General features: G+C 40.1%; 1 long non-coding RNA gene across 2 annotated transcripts in view; it reads left to right on the top strand.

Annotated features, from left to right (window-relative positions):
• The first annotated feature begins 2742 nt into the window (after positions 1 to 2742).
• The window catches only part of LOC111092000, a 94974-nt gene continuing 78114 nt past the window's right edge, over positions 2743 to 19602 (top strand). For both annotated transcript variants that reach the window (XR_005377229.1, XR_005377228.1), the window contains exon 1: positions 2743 to 2835. This is a non-coding gene — a long non-coding RNA (uncharacterized LOC111092000). The remainder of the gene's footprint in view (positions 2836 to 19602) is intronic.

Raw genomic sequence — 19602 nt, 5'->3', positions numbered from 1 at the left:
GCAGGAGGCTGGATCCCAGGACCTGAGATATTGACCTAAGCCGAAGTCAGACACTTAACTTACTGAGCCACCCAGGTGCTCCTAAAGACATTACCTCTTAAAAGAGAACATCAAAAATAGTTATTGCAGCCACTCCATACAGGATGGGCCCCATCTAAAATTTGGTTCATTATCAAGATTGATGATGACACACACACACACACACACACACACACACACACACACTCACACACAGTGAAAATGTATGAAAAGATTTTTTAGTAATGTCCCATGCAGGTCCAAAATGACAAGAGAGAACAGAGAAAGGAGACTGGGCTGGGGTCTTCCTGGCAGTTAGGAGGTGGGGCTCGGCTGTGGCTTCCTGCATGGTTTGAACCTCCCTGCTGATGCCAAGGCAGGCAGCTGTGGGGCTTGCTTATCAGCTTCCCCAGATGGGGGTCAAGAGGGAAAAAAAAGAGGTGACACTAAAAAAAGATGTTTGCTGTCAGGCAACCAAAATAGAATCAGATTCTTTATTGCAGAAGCTGCATGGGGAAGATCAGAATTTTGTGGGGGCAGTGTATGTAAACTCATCTTTGTAATTTTTTTTTTTTTAATGATCTATTTCATGGCAGGTGAGGAATCTTTTTTTTTTTTTTTTTTTTTTTTTTAAGGCATCAAAGGTTGTGGTTGGTACTGGGCTATAACTTAACTTCTTTAAGCTTTCTTTCCACTATTCTCCTTCTTAACCAACCTTTTGCCACATGGAATTATGTGTCCACTCTCCAACCCTACATTTTTGCTCATGCTCTTCTCTTGTCCTGCAGTCCTCTTCCTACTTCATTTGGAGGTGTGAGTCTTACCTGTTCTTCAAGTCCAGTTTAAAGGCTTGATTGAATCCTCCCCCCCCCCCCACCCCGGTTCTGCCTCTGGGAAATAATTGCTGCTGCATCTAGTCTTGAAGAATATTTTGTTTCTTCTTATAGCACTTTTCATTGTCTAATTAGTCTCTGAAAGCACCTGGAGACCAGAATCTAAGAGACTGACTTATTTTTATATCTTCCACACTGTCTTTCTTGTAGAATGTCAGCGCCAAGAGGGTGGGAACTTTGTTTTGCATGCTGGTATTCCTTTACCCTTGGAACAGTGCCTGGCACAGGATATATACACACTATACAGTATTTAGTAAATGAAGATGACAAATATTTGTTGAATAAATGAAAGCTAAATTCATAAAAGCTATCTGATTCAAACTTGTATTAGATCCTTAAATTGTCCCTTTATGCGTTGCTTAAAAAAAGAGAAGTGTGTATTTTGTTGAGAGTGTAGGTTCAACTGGTTGACTTGGTAGTTGAATTCATTTAGAGGAAAAGTCAATATTGGACCAGGCATTTACAACTGGGCATCTCTGATGTGGTTCTGTAACATTTTCAGAAACTGAGACAGACTTTGATTGAAACAGGGAGTATTAATAAGCTGTAGATCATTGTGAAGGTACTTGGCAAGCATAGACATTTTGCTTTTGCCCTGTCCCTGGTTTTCAGAGATCTATGCTAAATCTGTCTTTTTTATCACAGCTGTAGGCAAAATTAGCAGATGCTGAGAGGCTGGCTCCAGCCGATGCACACTTCCCTTGGCTGTACTTGTGGCTTCAGCATTTACAGGAGACCAACTTAGGATAGTCTAGAAGATAAGAAGTCTTATGATTCTCGTGAACATATAACAACATCAGGCAGGTCAATGTGAGTGAGGGAAGTCTAAAAAGGAAAGGGAAATCAGGAGTGTATATACCTCCCAAACAGTTTTTGCCTCTGTGCTTAAGGCCTTACTTTTCCCCAGGGGAGGACAAACCAAACACTGTCTGCAGAAGGTGATAGCATCCGAACTCAGATGTGGACTCCCAAATTAAGGGTGTCAAAATCCAACATGAAAAATTCCTAGCTAAGTCAGATTTCAACTGACAGTTGGTTTTTTAAAAAAGCCCTTTTCCCTTTCTGCTTCTTTGTGTCTTCACATTCAAGAACTTCCTGCCCTTTATTCTTAAATTACAGATGTCATAGTGGAAAGGGCAAAGAGGAAAAGAGAATACTTGATTATAGAGGGGATGATTGATAGAAACAGGATCGGTAAGCTGGTTACTAAGGAGTCTGGGATATTTTCCCAGACTCTGCACCCGTCTGTGATTTATTCCGATGGAAGTGACATTGTATGGAATTCAGAACCCAGGCCTCACACAATCTTGCAGCTTCTGCCTTTGTCCTCATGGATGCTTCCCTGGAATTTGTATGTCAGAAGCGGATCTAGTTTACCAGAAGGTGAAAGGCTATGAGGCAAAGAACCAGCCAAGGCTCAGCATCAAGCACCAGACGTGGGAGAGAAGCCATCCTCGACTTTTTATTTTCTGCTGAGCCACCAGCTGAATGTGTGAGTGAGCCCATGTGAAACCAGCAAAGGAGCTACCCAGCCAGCTCACAGATTCATGAAAAATAATAAATTATGCTATTTTCAGCCACTGAGTTTTGGGGTGATGTGTTACATGGCTAAAGATAACTGATGCCACAGCCTGGTTTTGAATTTCACTTTTATTTAGTCTGACAAGTCTTAATTATTGCTTTCCAACCTCTTAGCTTTTTCAAAATAATGACATTTCATCATCTTTATCTGTTATGTATCACTGAAGTATTCCATTGTTCACTCATTCACTCAGTATTGTGTCACTTGAGTATCATATATATGTTAGGAACTAGTGAAATGAGACTTCAGAGGTAGGCTGATACAGGACCTGTGCTTTTCAAGTCAATATGGGCTGACAATTAAAAGTGAAATAGAATGGAATTGGTGTCACACATAGTAATGGTAAGCATGGTTTCAGGTATCTAAATATATGTGTATGAGTCATAATATAAGTGTTTCTGTTTCTGTAGGTCTTTATTTTTAAGTTTGAAAACCACTGAACCATATCATGGAGAGCATCATATGTTATCCTAAGAAATTGTTGTTGTTGTTGTTTTTCCTATGCTTTGAAGTGTCATTGCAGAATTTTAGGCATGGTTGGATTTTGTCTTTAGGCCTGCTGTGCTAATGGCTGTGTGATGGGTTTATTTGAAGGGGGAATGACATAGGTAGGGAGAGGAATTAGAAGTGTAGACTGAAGTAGAGATAAGCAGAGAGGCTCTTTTAAAAAATTTTTAAAAATAGACACATAATTTTATTTATTTTTTATTTAAATTCAATTTGCTAGCATATAGTGCATCATTAGTTTCAGATGTAGTTTCCAATAATTCATCAAGGCTTTATGAGTTAGGAGAGAAAGGAGTAGACTTAAATATTTGGGAATTTGAATCAGAAAAACTCTGGTGGAGGTGAAGGGAAGGAAAGAATCAAGGGAATGATTGATATTAGCATGTTCTGACAGATTTTATGCAGGAAGTAATGTTAAGAAAGGCATCAAGGATGACTCACAGATTTCTGTCTTGTATGCTTGGGGCATAGCACAGGTAGAGAAACAGGGATTCCTGGGTGGCTTAGTCCATTAAGTGTCTGACTCTTGGTTTTGGCTTAGGTCATAATCTCATGGGTTGTAAGATAGAGCTCTGTGTGGAGCTTTTCACTCAGTGGGGAGTCTGCTTGATAATATCTCCCTCTGCCCCTCTTCCCATGCATGTGTGCTCATGTTGTCTGTCTCTCTCAAATAAATGAATGAATGAATGAATGAATGAATGAATGAATCTTAAAAAAAAAGGAGGTAGAAACAGATGGGGCATTATTATATGTTGATTGAAACCAAGATGGTAGGGACACCTGGGTGGCTCAGTGGTTGAGCATCTGCCTTAGGCTCAGGGCATGATCCTGGGGTCCGGGGATCAATTTCTGCAGTGGGCTCCCCACGGGGACCCTGTTTCTCTCTCTACCTGTGTCTCTGCCTCTCACTGTGTGTCTCTCATAAATAAATAAATAAAATCTTAAAAAAAGAATAATAGTAATAAAAAAAGAAACCAAGATGGTAGGTATGTAAAGAGAACATAGAGAGAAATGCGCCCAAAGAAAGAACTCTTAAATGTTGGGGAAACCCTTAAGTGGTCAAAGTAATAGGATGACAGAATGATGGTAGAGGAGGAAGGCTAGAAACTACAGTGTGCCCAGTGAGCAAGGGAAAGGATATTTTCAAGGAGACTGAGTTTAATAGTCCAATGAAACAGAGAGATGTAGGAAAAAAAAAAAAGATGAAAAGTAGGCTTCAGATTTGACAATTAGGAGATCACTTATAAGCCAGTCAATGGGGTGGTGGGGCCAGTAGCCAAATGGCAGGGGGTTGAGCATTAGTAGAAAGAGGAAGGCTACTATATTAGGATATTTGAATGAGATTAAAAGGTGAGCTACTCTATGGCTGTGGGGTTCAAGGAGGTTTCTGGATTTTTGATTTGCTTGTGTGTGTGTCTGTGTGTGTGTGTGTGTGTGTGTGTGTGTGTAATAAGAGGGAGAGGGATCCCTGGGTGGCGCAGCGGTTTGGCGCCTGCCTTTGGCCCAGGGCGCGATCCTGGAGACCCGGGATCGAATCCCACGTCGGGCTCCCGGTGCATGGAGCCTGCTTCTCCCTCTGCCTGTGTCTCTGCGCCTCTCTCTCTCTCTGTGACTATCATAAATAAATAAAAATTAAAAAAAAAAAAATTAAAAAAAAATGTTGATATGAGCTAGGTCAAGAAATACAAAAAAAAAAAAAAAAAAAAAAGAGGGAGAGAGTGGGGAGAAGGAGCAGAGGGGGAGAAAGAATCTTCAGCAGGCTCTATCCCCAGCACTGAGCCTGGCATGGGGCTTGATCTCATAGCCCTGAGGTCATGACCTGAGATGAAATCAAGGGTCAGATGCTTAATTGACTGAGCTAATATGTGCTTCTGATTTGCTTGTTTAAAGCCCTGGAAGAAGGAGGTAGTAGAGGAGGAGGAGAACATGAAAATAGAGGGCAAGAGGGGATGAAGTGGAGTGATAGCTGTTACACCCTCCAAAGGCAATGGCCAAATCCTACCGCTTGTTACTTCCCCAACTTCCCTTGCACGAGTTCCTTCTATCCACTGCTTCTACTCAATCATTGTTCAGGCCTCCATGGTCTCTTGCCTAGATTAATGCCTCCTCACTGTTGACTGCACAGACCCCTAAGAATTAAAGAATTATAAGAGTTGTAGCAAATAGGGGAAAAAATAGTGTATGAATTGCCCTTATAGAACTCTGCCCACTGTCATACAGGCTGAGGGCATCATGATGGCAAAGACCATTTAATTTTCCCTGGGAGGCATGGGAAACTTTACAGTGAATGTGGCATTAGAACGGATTCTTGAAGGATGAGTGCCATGGCTATTGCTGTTGTTGCTTTCCAGGATCAGGACATTTTAAGTAGAGGGGTGGCATGTGCAAAAGGAATAGCAGAACCCATGGCTAAAAGGTGGGTGCGTGCTTTCTTGTACTTGGGCTGCCACAAGGAACATCACAGACAAAAATGACTGAGACATCAGGAATCTATTCCTCTCAGGTTCAGAGGCTGGATGTCCAAGACCAGGTTGCCAGCATTGTCAGGTTCTGGTACACTGTCTCCTCCTGGCTTCCAGATGGCTGCCCTCACACATAGGCTCATTTGGTGGTGAGAGAGAGAGAGCCTTCTTTTCCTGTTAGGGCACTGACTCCAGCATGGAGGTACCTCCTTCATGACATTATCCAAATCCAATTATCTCCCAAGAGTTCCATCTCTAAAAGCTATCACATTGAGGGATAGGGCTTCAACACATGAATCCTGGAGAGATACGATGTAGTCCACAGCACTCTGCTTCTGGGCTTCCAAAATCCATGTACTTCCATGTCATTCTTTCATGCAAAATCCATTCATTCCATCCCCAAATCCCCAGAAGTACTAACTTATTCCAGCATCAACTGTAAAGCCTGAGGTTCAAATTCTCATTTAAATACCATCTAAAGCAGGCATGAGCGGAGACCCAAGTCATGGCATGATTCACCCTGAGGCTAAATTTCCCTCCAGCTGTGAACTCATGTAAAAAGTGTTCGGAGACCTGTTTTCCAATGCAGATGTGTTTGTGTGTGCTACCACCAAGCAACTTCGTAGACATCAGCTGGATGTCCTATAGTTCAACTCAGTTCTGACACTACCTACACAGAGAGAGGTAGCATCAGATCCCACAGGTTAAGGGCTCAGTCCTGCAAGACAGCCACCCCCACCCTTGCCCTTCCGATACCCCTTGTAAGCCCAGATTGTTTTCTGTACTAATGGCCAACTAGCTGTAAATCAGAGGTTCCCATGATTCCCTCCATTGGTTTGATTAATTTGCTAGAACAGCTTATAGAATTCAGAAAAACTTTTTGCTTACTAGATTACCTGTTTATTATAAGAGAATGTGACTTCAGAACAGCCAGAGGGAAGAGATGCAGAGGGTAAAATATAGGGAGAGAGTATGGAACTTCTGTGATTTCTCAGGGCATGCTATCTTCCCAAATCTCCACACGTTCACCAACCTGGAAGCTCTCCAAATCCTGTCCTTTTGGGTTTTATGGCTTCATTACATAGGCATAATTGATTAAATCATTGGCCTTTGGTGACTGATTCAACCTCCAGCCTGTCTCCCTTTCCTGGAAATCAGGGGGTGGGATTGAGAGTTCTAACCCTCTATTCTTGGTTGGTTCCCCTGGCAACCAGCTCCTCTGCCTAGGCAAGGTCCAAAGGCTCCGTCATTAACATAATAAGAGACACCTTTATCGCTGTCATCACAGATATCTCTAAGGCTTTTAGGAGCTGGGTGCCAGAAACTGGGATGAGAGCCACATGTGCCTTTCTTATTATAAATCACAATATCATACTGTGAAACCAGATAAGTTTTGTGCTTCCAAAATACAGTGGTGGGACAGGTGTAGGATAAACATTTCCATTACAAAAGGGAGAAATCAGAGGGAAGAAGGGGATGACGGGTCCCAAAGGAGTCCAGTACCCAGCGAGGTAAATCCATCAGATCTCAAGCCTCAAGATTAATTCCGTTTGGTTCGATGCCTCACCTTCTGGATCCACTGCGGTAGCATATCTGCCCCGTGGCTCTGCTTGGGGGCGGTTGCCACTCTTAAAGCTCCAGGTAGTCTGGCCCCCATGGCTCTGGATGATCCCACTCCTGTAGCTTTGGTTAGAAGTTGTCTCTGTCTCTCTTACTTTTAGTCTAATCTGACAATATCTCTGCACATACAATCCTATCATCTCTTTATTGGGTGATAATCCAGCCTTTGGTGTTCTCTTCTGAACATACTTTCTCATTATTTGCAATAGGGGCAGGATGAGAGCTTTTCCAAATCCTCAAGTTTTAGCTCCTATTTGTTGAATAATTCCTTCTTTATTTCATCTCTTTCTTCCTGCATTTTCGTACAAGCAATCAGAAGGGACCAACCTTAAACACTTGTTTAGGACTCTCCTCAGCTAAATACCACTTTCATCACTTGCAAATTCTACCTTCCAAACAGCACTAGACCCCGAACAAAATTCAGCAAGGTCTTTGCCATTTTATGACTAGGATTGCTCTTCCTCTAGTTTCCCATAACATATTCCTCATTTTTGTCTGGCATCTCAGCAGATACGGCCCCTAATGTACGTACTTCTATAATATTTTGTTAACTATAATATGTGTCATATATTATATAAGAAAGAGAGTGTTACAGATTGAGGTTTATTATAAGGAATTGGCTCACGGTGCAATGGAAGCTAAGAAGTCCCAGGATCTGCAATCAGGAAGCTAGAAACCCAGGAGAGCCAATGGTGCAGTTTTAGTCTGGGTCCAAAGGCCTGAGAACCAGGAGAGCTGATGATGTAATTTCAAGTCTGAGTCCAAATCTGAGTACAAGAGAAGACCAATGTTCTGACTTGGGGAGATTCAGGCAGAGAGAGCAAATTCTCTCTTATTCTGCTTTATTGTTCCTTTCAGTCCTTCCGTGGATGGGATGCAGCCCACCCACATTGAGAAGATCAATCTGCTTTAGTTCGTCTATTGATTCAAATGTGAATCTAATCCAGAAAACTCTCAGAAACACACCCAAAATAATGTTGGACCAAATGTCTGGGCACTCCATAGCCCAATCAAGCTGACACATAAAATTAGCCATCACAGTATATACGGAGGTTTGTGGGGATTGAAGTCAGATGGGCAGGCCTGGAGCCATTTACTAAGAGCACACATGGTAAGCCTCCTCAGAATTGTTGTTCTCTTTTAGCTAATAAGGGAACATTTAAAGGTCTTTAGCAGCAAAGACACAAGATCACAACTGTGCTTTAGTTTGTTTTGTTTTGTTTTAATGAACATTAATGGTGGTGGTTGAAATTTCTTCAGAAATTTACCCTAAAGACCCAGAAGTCTGGTTAAGACAGAACAATAATGGGAGGTTCTCAAATCTACAGTCGCATCCCAATTTCAGCACTTATTTTTTGGTGTGAATTCGACAAGTTACCTAACCTCTTTCTAGGTCTCTGTTTTTGCATCAACAATATAGGAATTTCAGAGTCATTGTGTGGATTAAACGCTACGATGCCTAAAGTACCTAGAGAAAAAGTATTCTTTCCGCAAATGTTGTGGCCTACCCTCTGGTTGGACACAGTCAGCCTAAGATAGGCAGCCTAGATCAGGATATTTTTAGGTTTCCTCGATATAGAAACCACAGTATTAAAGAATCCTATTTCTGTATTTGAAATTTCTTACTACTATTCATAAAAAGAGTGTTGATTGATAGAAGCAAGTGGATTGATTTTATTATGAAAAATTTCAAACATGCACAAGAGAGAATAGTTAATGAACTTCTGTATACACATCATCCATTATTATCAAGATTTTGCACTTGTGCGTTATTGATGCCTTTCTCTAAAGTAGTTTAAAGACCTAGAGATTATGCACATCCTAGTGTGCATCCTGAAAAATATTAGGTAAATTGCTATATAACTAAAATGCATCATCCCACCTTATCACAGGTAGTAAATGTCCATGTGTTTCCAACCATAGTGATAGTTCTGTGTGCTTTTAGAACTATTCACATTTTAGGGGCTTCATTAATGAATGCATGAAAACTTGTGGATAAAGAATAGTTAGTTACTCCCAAATATATGTGTGATTTTGTTAGTCCAAAAAAAAAAAAAAAAAAAAAAGCACGGTCTAGTGAGTTTGGCTTAGTATTTGAAATATAAAATTTAGTGTGAGTCAATCATCTTTACACAAAGGTTCATGACGTTGATAACAGTTGAAATGTGGAAAATCAGTACTAATAGAAACATAGATGTTGTTTTCACAAGGGAAGGTTTCAGAGCATTATCAACAGGCTAGCTTTGCTTGTTTTATCTGCACAAACGTATGTTTTATCTGAATCAAAAATCCATTGACATTCAATTCAGTGATGTGTGTGCGTGTGTGTGAGAGAGAGAGAGAGAGAGAGAGACAGAGACAGAGACAGAGACGGAGAGTGGGTGGGAGGAAAGGAGAGGAAGACAGAGGGAGGATGTATATATTTTCTCTCTTTTTAAGTGAAGTTACTGGAGGGTGATGACTTTCTTCATGAATTAGATACACAATAACAAAGCCTTATTGTTGAAATTGTTTTTCTGTAAGTGTTACAAACTACTCAATTCAAAAATGTCTTTATCCTTGAAACTGACCTTATCCTAGTCATGGATTGTTGGCATTTAATATTCAAGCTTCCTAATTCTTTTCTGAAAGGCTGGTGCAAGAGAATTGCATGTGGAATATGTAATGATTTATTTCGTCTCACAGTCCCTCATAGCTGAGAACCAAAGAAAAAGGGAAGAAGACAAGCTGACTCTTTCATATTCATGGAAACAATTGCCTATGAATTAATTTAAAGCAATTAATAGGACAAAATTAAAAATAGTAGCTCAGTCCATTGAGCTTCTGACTCTTGGTTTCAGCTCAGGTCATGGTCTTGAGATTGTCAGGCTTCACGCCAGTGAGGAGTCTGCTTGGATTCCCTTTCTCCCTTTCCCTCTGCTCCTCCCCACCCCTCTCTAAGATAAATTAATAAATCTTTAAAAAAAATAGTAATAGAAGTATCTGATTTTTAAAAATGTTTTTGCTATTTGTACTATCCATCCATATTTGAAACATCTGTATTTTTTTTTTTTAAGTGCTTCAAGGTAAGATACTTTAGCCTTTCACTGTTGCTGTGAAATTAGATTCACAGAGTGCTGGAACCTCAGAGTTCACTCAGCCTCTGTGGTAAATTTCAGTGAATTCATCTCGAGAAAATAATATTCACAAACACAGAAGTTGTGAAATAAAAGGGTAATGACGAGACCGGGCTTGTGCCACATTCTTTCCCATGTGAGTCTAATAAAGGAAAGCAAAAAAAAAAAAAAAAAAAAAAATCAGCTCCATCAACACATTTAAATGTTTGAGTAATTTAGCCAGACAACTGGTTATCTTTAACAGGAAAGAAAAACAAGATTTAATTCAAATACTTTTTTATTTAGTTCAAGTAGCCAAATTCCATCTTGTTCTCCCCTCGGTGTTTGTGTTTATGGTTGAAGTACGTGGCATAAAAGTCCAGTGTGCTCTCTGGTATTGGTCATAGAAGCAAGATGACTGAGAAACTAAGGTCAGCTGTATTTTCTTATTTCCAAGTACAAATTTGGTGCCTGGGACGTACTTTTGGAACTTCTGGGGGTTATATGTAAACCAGTTAACTGCAGCAGCAATCCATGGGAAGTTACAGCTGCAGGAGCCAGGCCTGTCTTTAATATGGGTGCAACTGGGTGTTATTCTGTATGTTAGTAAATTGAACACCAATAAAAAATAAATTAAAAAAAAATAAAATAAAAAAATAAATAAAATGTAAAAAAATAATAATAATAATAATATGGGTGCAAGATTTTGGCTTCAAAAAGACAAGAAGCCACCTGACGTCACTATTAGGATGTTTAGTGGGTGCCTCAGACTTAACCAGTCCAAACAAAACCCATCTCCTTGGAATCTCCTAATGTCACAGCTTCTCCTACTTCAGTTGCTCGGGCTAACAAGCTTTGCTTTACTTAGAGTCAAGGGTGACTTTCTTGACTTTCTTCAAGATCAACAGAGAATCCTGTAGGCTCTACCTTGAGAATGTATTCAGAACCCAACCGCTTCATCGTCACCATCTGAGGCCCAGCCATGCAGTCTCTCACCTGCATTACCGTAGGAGGTACCTACCCCTCACCGGTGATCCGTTTTCACCCTGGTCTCTCCGCAGTCTTGTCTTATCACAGCAGCCTGGATGATGTGTTTCCATCTATAGATTTCCTACCTGAAACCCTCCCAAGCCTTCTCCCTCGGAGTAAAATCCCAAGTCTGTATTATGGCCTAAAAGGTTCTATTTGACCTGATTATGATCCTACCCCTCCTTAGTTATCTCCACACTGATCACCTTGCTATTCCTGCAACACACCACGCACTCATGCCCCAGGGCTTTGTGGATGTTAGTTTTGCTGCCTAGGACATTCTTCCCCCAAATATCCACAGAGCTAGCTCTTTCAGCTCCTTCAGATCTTTGCTCACATACCATCTTCTTAGCGACACCTTTCTTGGCCTCCTCATTTAAAGGCGTCATCACCACCACAGTTTCTTCTTTTGTTTCCTAGCTCCCTCCCTCTCTCTCTCTCTCTCTCTTTTTTTTTTTTTTTGCCTCTGTAGCATTTATTATCCTAAAGCATGACTTGTTTAACTTATTTACTTTTTATTGTCTGTCTCAACTAGAATATTATTAGCCCCAGTGGCAGAGGGTTTTTTTTTTTTTTTTAATTGCTATACCCTTTGTGTTTTGAAGAGTACCTGACACATGGTAAGTGATAAGTGTGTGTTGATTAAATGAACAAATGTACCCACGGAACTATTTGGTAATATTTCATGTTATGTGTTTCAAAAACATGGTGCCATACTGTGCTTACAGCTCTTACTTTTCATGTTCAGCACTACAGGTGAGGGCTCCTTCTATGTTAGTGCATTTCTCAATCTCATTTGTTGGAATTGTAGTATGTCTTAGATGGATATAGCTCAGATAGTAAGAGATCTTTAAATTATCGTAATTTTTAAAAATAAATACAATATAACCTTGATATTCTGTCCCTGATTCCTTGGCCATATTCCTTGACCATATTCCTTTAGGGCAGTGCAACAGATTCGCATTTTTTCGACTTTGCTAAGCTAGAGCTATGTTTCCTGGGTTTCTCTTTCCTACACGGATACTATATACTGCAGGTTCTCAGAGACATTTTTCTTGAGATTTGGAAAGTAGGAGTTAGCAGGAGCCACATGCTTTTTTTTTTTTTTTTTTTCTTTAATTTTTGGACAGTCAGTCCTGGCTCAGGTGATTTCGCAGCTCCCACAGCCTGCAGCCTAACTACTGGCTCCTGTGATTGCCTGTGGCATGAAGTGGGGCCACCTCTAGGCCTGCTCCAGCCTGATGTTCTACTGCAGCTTTTCTTACTCTGGGTTTAGCTCCATGATGCTAAGTACCTGTTTCTCCTGTAGGACATTCTAATCGTCCACGTGAGAGATTTGGTGGTGATGAGAGACTTGTGCAGATTCCCATTTTCCCTTGTGGCTTCAGGTTCACCCTCTGAGGTTCCGGTTCATTCTTCCTTCCCCAACATGACTTCTATCTTTCCTTCCTGAATGCCCACCCTGTGGATTTCAGGCTCCAGCACCAGACACAGAAACAGCTACACAAAGACTACACAATCAGGTCCCACAGGTGCATAAGGCCGAACCCCAAATAAATGTATTTATTTCCTACATAAATACCCATAAAATCTTCTAGAGGTTCTGCTTCTCTGATGAGTTGTTGACAGATGAGGGTGGAAATGGAAAAACAATTTTGCCAGGCAATAGGATTTGCACATTTTTTTCCACCTTAATAGATTAAAAGTTTGATCTGTCTTGTATGAAAGATTCGAAGCATTTTCCCCCAGGGGTCTGTAAATTGTGAATGGATTTCATTTGTTTTCACCTTAATGCTACTGAGCAGATAGTATAATGTGTGTGTGTGTGTGTGTGTGTGTGTGTGTGTGTGTGTGTGTTTCTGCTGGGAGGGAGCCTCTGGAGAGAACTGGGGAAGGGAAGTAAGAGTGCTCTGAGAACAAATGATGTCTAGTCCTCATCTGCACAGCTGGCCTCAGTTAACAGGACCACTGTGAATCAATTTACATTTTAAATACTCCTTTTGTAATGCCAGAAATCAAAAACATAATTTCCACAAAATAAAAGCTTAGATTGTTGGGGTTTTTTTGACTGTCACTGAAGGTTTGTTGTTCATGAACAAAAGCAATTTTCCTCAATGTGTGCATTCTTACCCTTGGCAGATGTTGGACAGATGTTTTTACTATAGACACATGGGGAATTTCAGGAGAAACACCCTCCTAATTACTCAAAGCAGCCCCAAACTGTGTTTCATAACTTAGTGATAGAATCAAAAAATGTCTCATGCCTTAAACTACTCTTATTAAGATAACAAAAGCTTTGTTTCTTTTATCACATCTGCATTCTCAGTGTAAGTTCCTTAGGCCTCTGTCTTGAGAGTGACCTGGTAAGATGTTTCAATCATCTCTTGCCTCTTTATTATTACTGATTGGAGTGGGTTCTGGAAGATACTGTCCTCATTTGATTCCCTACTTTTCCTCTAATATAAGGAGTTTCTATCAAGCAGTAGCTCCTAAAGAGATCAATAACAAGGGAACCTGGGCAGCTCAGTGGGTTAAGCATCTGCCTTCTGCTCAGGTTATGATCCCCGGGTCCCAGGATCAAGCCCCATGTGGAGTCCTGCATTGGGCTCTCTGCTCAGTGGGGAGTTGGCTTCTCCCTCTGCGCGTGCTCTCTCTCTGTCTCAAATAAATAAATAAAATCTTAAAAAGATGTCAGGACACCTGGGTAGCTCAGTGGTTGAACGTCTGCCTTTGGCCCCCAGAGTCCTGGGATCAAGACTACATTGGGCTCCCTGCATGGAGCCTGCTTCTCCCTCTTCCTGTGTCTCTACCCCCCCCCCCCCCCCGTGTCTCTCATGAATAAATAAGTAAAGTCTTAAAAAAAAAACCAAAAGATGTCAATAACAAGAACTTATTTTTACAAAGTGAAACAGTTTTCTCCTTTGGAAGAATGTGTATGTGGGGGTGAGGTGGGGGGGATTGTGCTTAACAGAAGCAGGATCTGCTTGCCTTTAGCACTGAGTGACCAAGCTTCCCAACAGAAACGTGACTATGACTGACCCATAGAGTGTCCCAGATGTAAGGTCCATCTACCCGTGTCTTTAACAGAATCAACATGGCTTTAAGTTCAGCTACTAAAAAGAGCAACTTCTTGTGTGATTTATATTTTGTTTTGCAAAAACTGGACAAGTTTAAATAACCAACAAAGCCTGGAGTTAATCATGATCTCTTTCCTGAAAGCTGAACGCTCTAGAGCACAGAATGCATCTCTGTCAGTCTCTGAGGAGCCCTGCTTCTTTTCTCACTGCTGGCAGCTGAGCAAGAGGTGAAGCTGCTCGGCAACGAGGTACTTCACTAATACAGTCCTGTTTGTGTTCCAAAGGTGTCGATGGTGACCTCTCAGGCCTCTCTCCAGGTAATCTTTGAACACACGGGAGCTTCCTCAGGTGAGGATTAGGGATGCATTCAAGCTCTGGAACGGCTTTATTGGTAATGTGTAAAATAAAAGTATGAACAGATTTGCTGAAGGCCTGCCCTGCTCTGATCCCTGATCATCAAGTTCTTAGAAAAAGTCTTTTCACATCTTAGAGGGATTGATTGATTGATTGATTGATTGATTTATGTCTTTGAAACAGCATTGAAGCTCACTAGAGTTGAGAAATACTCCTTTTCAGAGCACTTTTATTCTAGGGTTCTTCGCTTTGTCCTTCTCTTCACCTAAGTGTTCTGTGAGTAGAGGCACATTCAGCATGGTCATTCCTGGTTGGCTCTAGAACACTTTCTGCCTCTGTACCCAACCACCTTAGATTCAGGTTTTCTACTCTTGAGCTGAAAATAAGTCATGTCCCGGCTTTGATTTGATGTCATTGTTTTTCACCCTTCAAGCCTCACAGGGTCTCCATTCTGGAAGACTGAATCAGGTTTATGATGAGTTATAGTGTAAAGTATGGCATGTGCCTTTCCTATGTAGCTTTGGGGGTCCAGAATAGGCCTTGACACAGCAGGAACCTCAGATGCTAATCGGATGACAACCAGCTCATTCTCAGTGTCCTCCTCCCTCTACCAAATGGCACCTCCCACGCACACAGACATACCCACAAATGCAGAGTTCCACACCTGTCTTCCCCTGCCTAACTGCTCATCAGTGCCTGAGAGACACAGATCCAAGCAGGGGTCTCTGGATCTCCTTCCATGAGGAGTGGTCAAGAGCAGTGATCTCAGAGTCTGGCTGTGTAGGGTTCCAGACCTGGCTCTTCATTCACTAGTTGTAGAGTCTCAAACAACTATTTAATCTCTCCGTGTCTCTAGTTCCTCATCTGTAAAACAGGGCATAAGCTTGTATATTTACCTCATACTGTCAGCATTTATTGAATTTGATACATGCTCATTTTCTTGAGTAGTGCTTGGCCAATAATAAGTACTATGTAAATGTTGGCTATTATTTTCTGACATACTTGAAATACATCAGGTATTTCCAAGGTATTTCTTTTCTTTTAAAAGGACAATTCAGGTTTATTGATCTTTTTTTTTTTTTTTAAGTTGAAAGAATGTCGACTCTTAAAATCTTTCTTTCTGTTTTCCTTTCCCTGTTCCTTTTCCTTCAGTCTATTCTCTGTGCCCATGTAAGGGAGGTAAAGCACAACAGGGGTCCAGTTGCTGACTCTCAGCATGCAGGGTTCCTTGCGTAGCACTGTGGGATCTTTTACCATTCTAAAGATATGTCTCCTGATGCATCTTGATGTTTACAACATGATGTAGATGACTTGCTTCATCTAACCACAATAACGACACAGAAGGACTAACTACTTACTGTGGAGTAGAAGACCCTGTGATAGATGGTTATACCTACCACTATCTCTTTATAATCTCTTTAATCTTATCTTGTAGAAATATGGTCGTAAATACCACATGAAGCCATGAGGACTGAAAGTGGTTTCCTCTGGGAAAGAGAGATTGGAGGTGGGAATGGGTAGGGTGAGGGAATTCATTTGTCTTGTTGATGTACACTTCGTAGAAGGATTTGATTTTTAGCTATTTCTTCTGGGATTTATAATCATTATCAAAAACATGCTTATATTTTTATTTGATTATTTTGTAGTTTTCTATATTATCTCATGTTTGCTGTTTCTGGGAGGTGAGGATTGAGCACTCTTACAGCCCTCCTTCCATCATCCCAGTATATTTGGTTAGCTCACTACTGCATTCAGATATATACTAACTGTAAATATTATCCACGGCTGAGCCATACAGCTTATTTTACTTTCATTTTCTTTTGTTGTATGCTGTTGAGTATCCTGAGGTTAATAGCTATAATTTTTATGTACTTTTTTATGTATCAATCATTTATTTATTTATAGCTTCTTTCTATCATTAAACCTGACAGGCGATCTGCCAGATTTTATTTTGTTAGCAATATCTTTTCCTCCATCTTCCTACTCTAACCCAGTTGTTATCCCTGGGCTGTTCTTGCCGCCCCCAGGAGATGGGATGTGATTCCCTCTGTTTCCCTCCTTTGTTAGATTTCTTGTTTCTTAAATCTCATGCCTTCTTTTTTTGGTCAAGTGGAACACATCCTCCTGAGAAAGAGGACAGAGAAGATACATTTTTTTTGAGACTTTCTATGTGTGCATGTCTATTATCATTTAGCCTCACAACAACCTGAAGATAATTTTTATTATACTCATTTTATTGATAAGAAAGCTGAGGTTTAAAGAGGCTTATTTATCTATTTATTTATTTAAAAATATCTGCCCAAGTTTGTGAAGCTGTTATGAAATAGAACTGAAAGAGAAATTGGCATTATATATATATATGATATTATATATATATATATACACACACACACACATATATATGCATATATATAAATAATGTATGTGTGTATATAAAATACTAAATTGCTTAGAATTTAGAACAGAATAGAATTTATTAAATGATTTTGGTTTTACAGAAATGAATTTTAGGTAATTAATCTGAGACATAGTATAAATTTTTCTTTTCTGCATTTAATCTCTTTTTCTAGTTTTGCCTAGCAAATTAATTTACCACTCCTTTTTTAAAAAGTTTTTATTTTAATCACACAGTATGCCTCATGACAAGTGTATACCTTCATCCCCATCACCTATTTCAACCATCTGCCCCCCCACTTTCCCTCCAGGAACCATCAATTTGTTCTCTATAGTTAAGAGTCTGTCTCTTCGTTTGACTTCCTCCTTCCCTCCCTCTCTTTCTTTCTTTTTTCTTTTATTCACTTGTTTTGTTTCTTAATTTCCACATATGAGTGGCATTTGTCTTTCTCTGGCTTATTTTGCTTAGCTTTATACTTTCTATTTTTTTTTAAATGATTTTATTTATTTATTCATGAGAGAGAGAGAGAGAGAGAGAGGCAGAGACACACAGGCAGAGGGAGAAGCAGGCTCCATGGAGGGAGCCTGACACGGGACTTGATCCTAGGTCTCCAGGATCAGGCCCTGGGCTGAAGGCAGTGCTAAACACTGAGCCACCGGGGCTGCCCAGCTTTATACTTTCTAGATGTATCCATGTTGCTGCAAATGACAAGATTTCATTCTTTTTTTATGCCTGAATAATATTCCATTATATCTATATATCACATCTTCTTTATCCATTCATCTATTGATGGACACTTAGGCTGCTTGCATAATTTGGCTATGGTAAATAATGCTGCTATAAACATAAGGATGTACGTATCTCTTTGAATTAGTATTTTTGTATTCTTTTTACCACTCCTTTTAAATGATATCCATAGATAAAAATGTCATTTTCTGTAATTATGTCAGCCTGAATTTTATTTTATTATTATTTTTTAAATTTTTTAAATTTATTTATGATAGTCACAGAGAGAGAGAGAGAGAGAGAGAGAGAGAGGCAGAGACCGGGCCGAGGCACGCCCCGGGCCAAAGGCAGGTGCTAAACCGCTGCGCCACCCAGGGATCCCCAGCCTGAATTTTAAAAGATAATAATCAATGGAGACATTTTATGGATATAGAAAACTGAGTTTGACAATAATATACCATATAAATGTTGGTTTGGATACTTAAGATTTTCTTCATGGGCCTAATGCAGATAGTAATAGGACTATTAGTATTTATAAGAGCTGAGTAATTAGACAACATAGAGATACTGACTACAATTCTTATTGGAGAAACAGTTGTTCACTCCCAATTCTTTATAGATTTTTTTTTTTGACTATTGAACTTGAAGTTTATGCAATGACCTAAATGACCACTAGTTGACTCCTTTAATCTTAATGTGTTAAAAATCACTTCATATAAAAATAGGGGCCTACTAACAAAATGTTAGACTAGTATCTAATTTTGCATAACCACTGTAGACTAAATGTGTCCCTTCAAAATTCATATGTTGAAGCCTTAACTCCCAATATGATGATATTTGGAGTTGAGACCTTTGGGAGGTAATTAAGTTTAGATGAGGTCATGAGGGTGGAGTCTCCATGTTGGGATTAGTGTCTTTATAAGAAGAATAGAGACCAGAGTGCTCTCTTTTTGCCATTTGTGAACACTGAGAGAAGGTGGCCATATGCAAGGCAGGAAGAGAGTTCTCCTAGGAACTGAATTGGCTGGCACACAGATCTTGGACTTTCCAGTTTCCACAATGTGAGAAATATAGTTTTGTTGTTTAAACCCCACCCAGTCTAAGGTATTTTATTATAGCAGCCCAAGTATACTAATATAATACTCTTATTTATTAAAATAGGGATACTTTAAAAACTAGGGTGTAATAATATGACAAGCAATATTTTATATTTTAAAAGAATAATTTATATCCTAATTTAAGATACGTTATTTGGAGGGTTGTATAGTGTTTTCTCAAAATCAGAACTTGCTAGGTGGTGGGGTTAGTAGCTGACCATTGAGTAATGAGGAAACTGGGACCTGGGGAGGCCACCCTCTGCAGGAGTCTAGTCCACTTCTGGCTCTGGCTTGGACCAGGGGACCATAGATCACTTATGTGCATGGGATAAAGGCCAGGGAGCTGGCCTGCTAGATGACTAGCTTTGCAGGATCCCGAACATGTATATGCATGAGGCTGGGAACACAGACCTAGGCTGGGGCCTGCACTGTCTAGGGTAGACAGTAGCTAACTTAGTTGAGAGGTAGAAAGAGTGCACTATAGCCAAATATTGGAGAAAGGTACATCCTTTTGGAACTCAGCACAGGACAAACTGTCAAGTCTCCCTCTAGCACCTTCTACTGACAAGGCTTACTGTCTTGCTGGGTGACAGAGAAGAAATATTTACAGGGCCCAATTATGTTATAACAGAGCATGCAAAAAAGAGTGAATTTGCAGTTGAGCTGTAATACATTAATAACTAGTACCATGCCTTGATCAAAAACATACATACAAAGAAATCATTAAATTAGCATGACTTTTCCAAT

Source organism: Canis lupus, chromosome 23, assembly GCF_011100685.1.
Source record: "Canis lupus familiaris isolate Mischka breed German Shepherd chromosome 23, alternate assembly UU_Cfam_GSD_1.0, whole genome shotgun sequence".
Lineage (NCBI taxonomy): Eukaryota > Metazoa > Chordata > Mammalia > Carnivora > Canidae > Canis > Canis lupus.
This window is presented reverse-complemented; position numbering and strand designations above follow the sequence as displayed.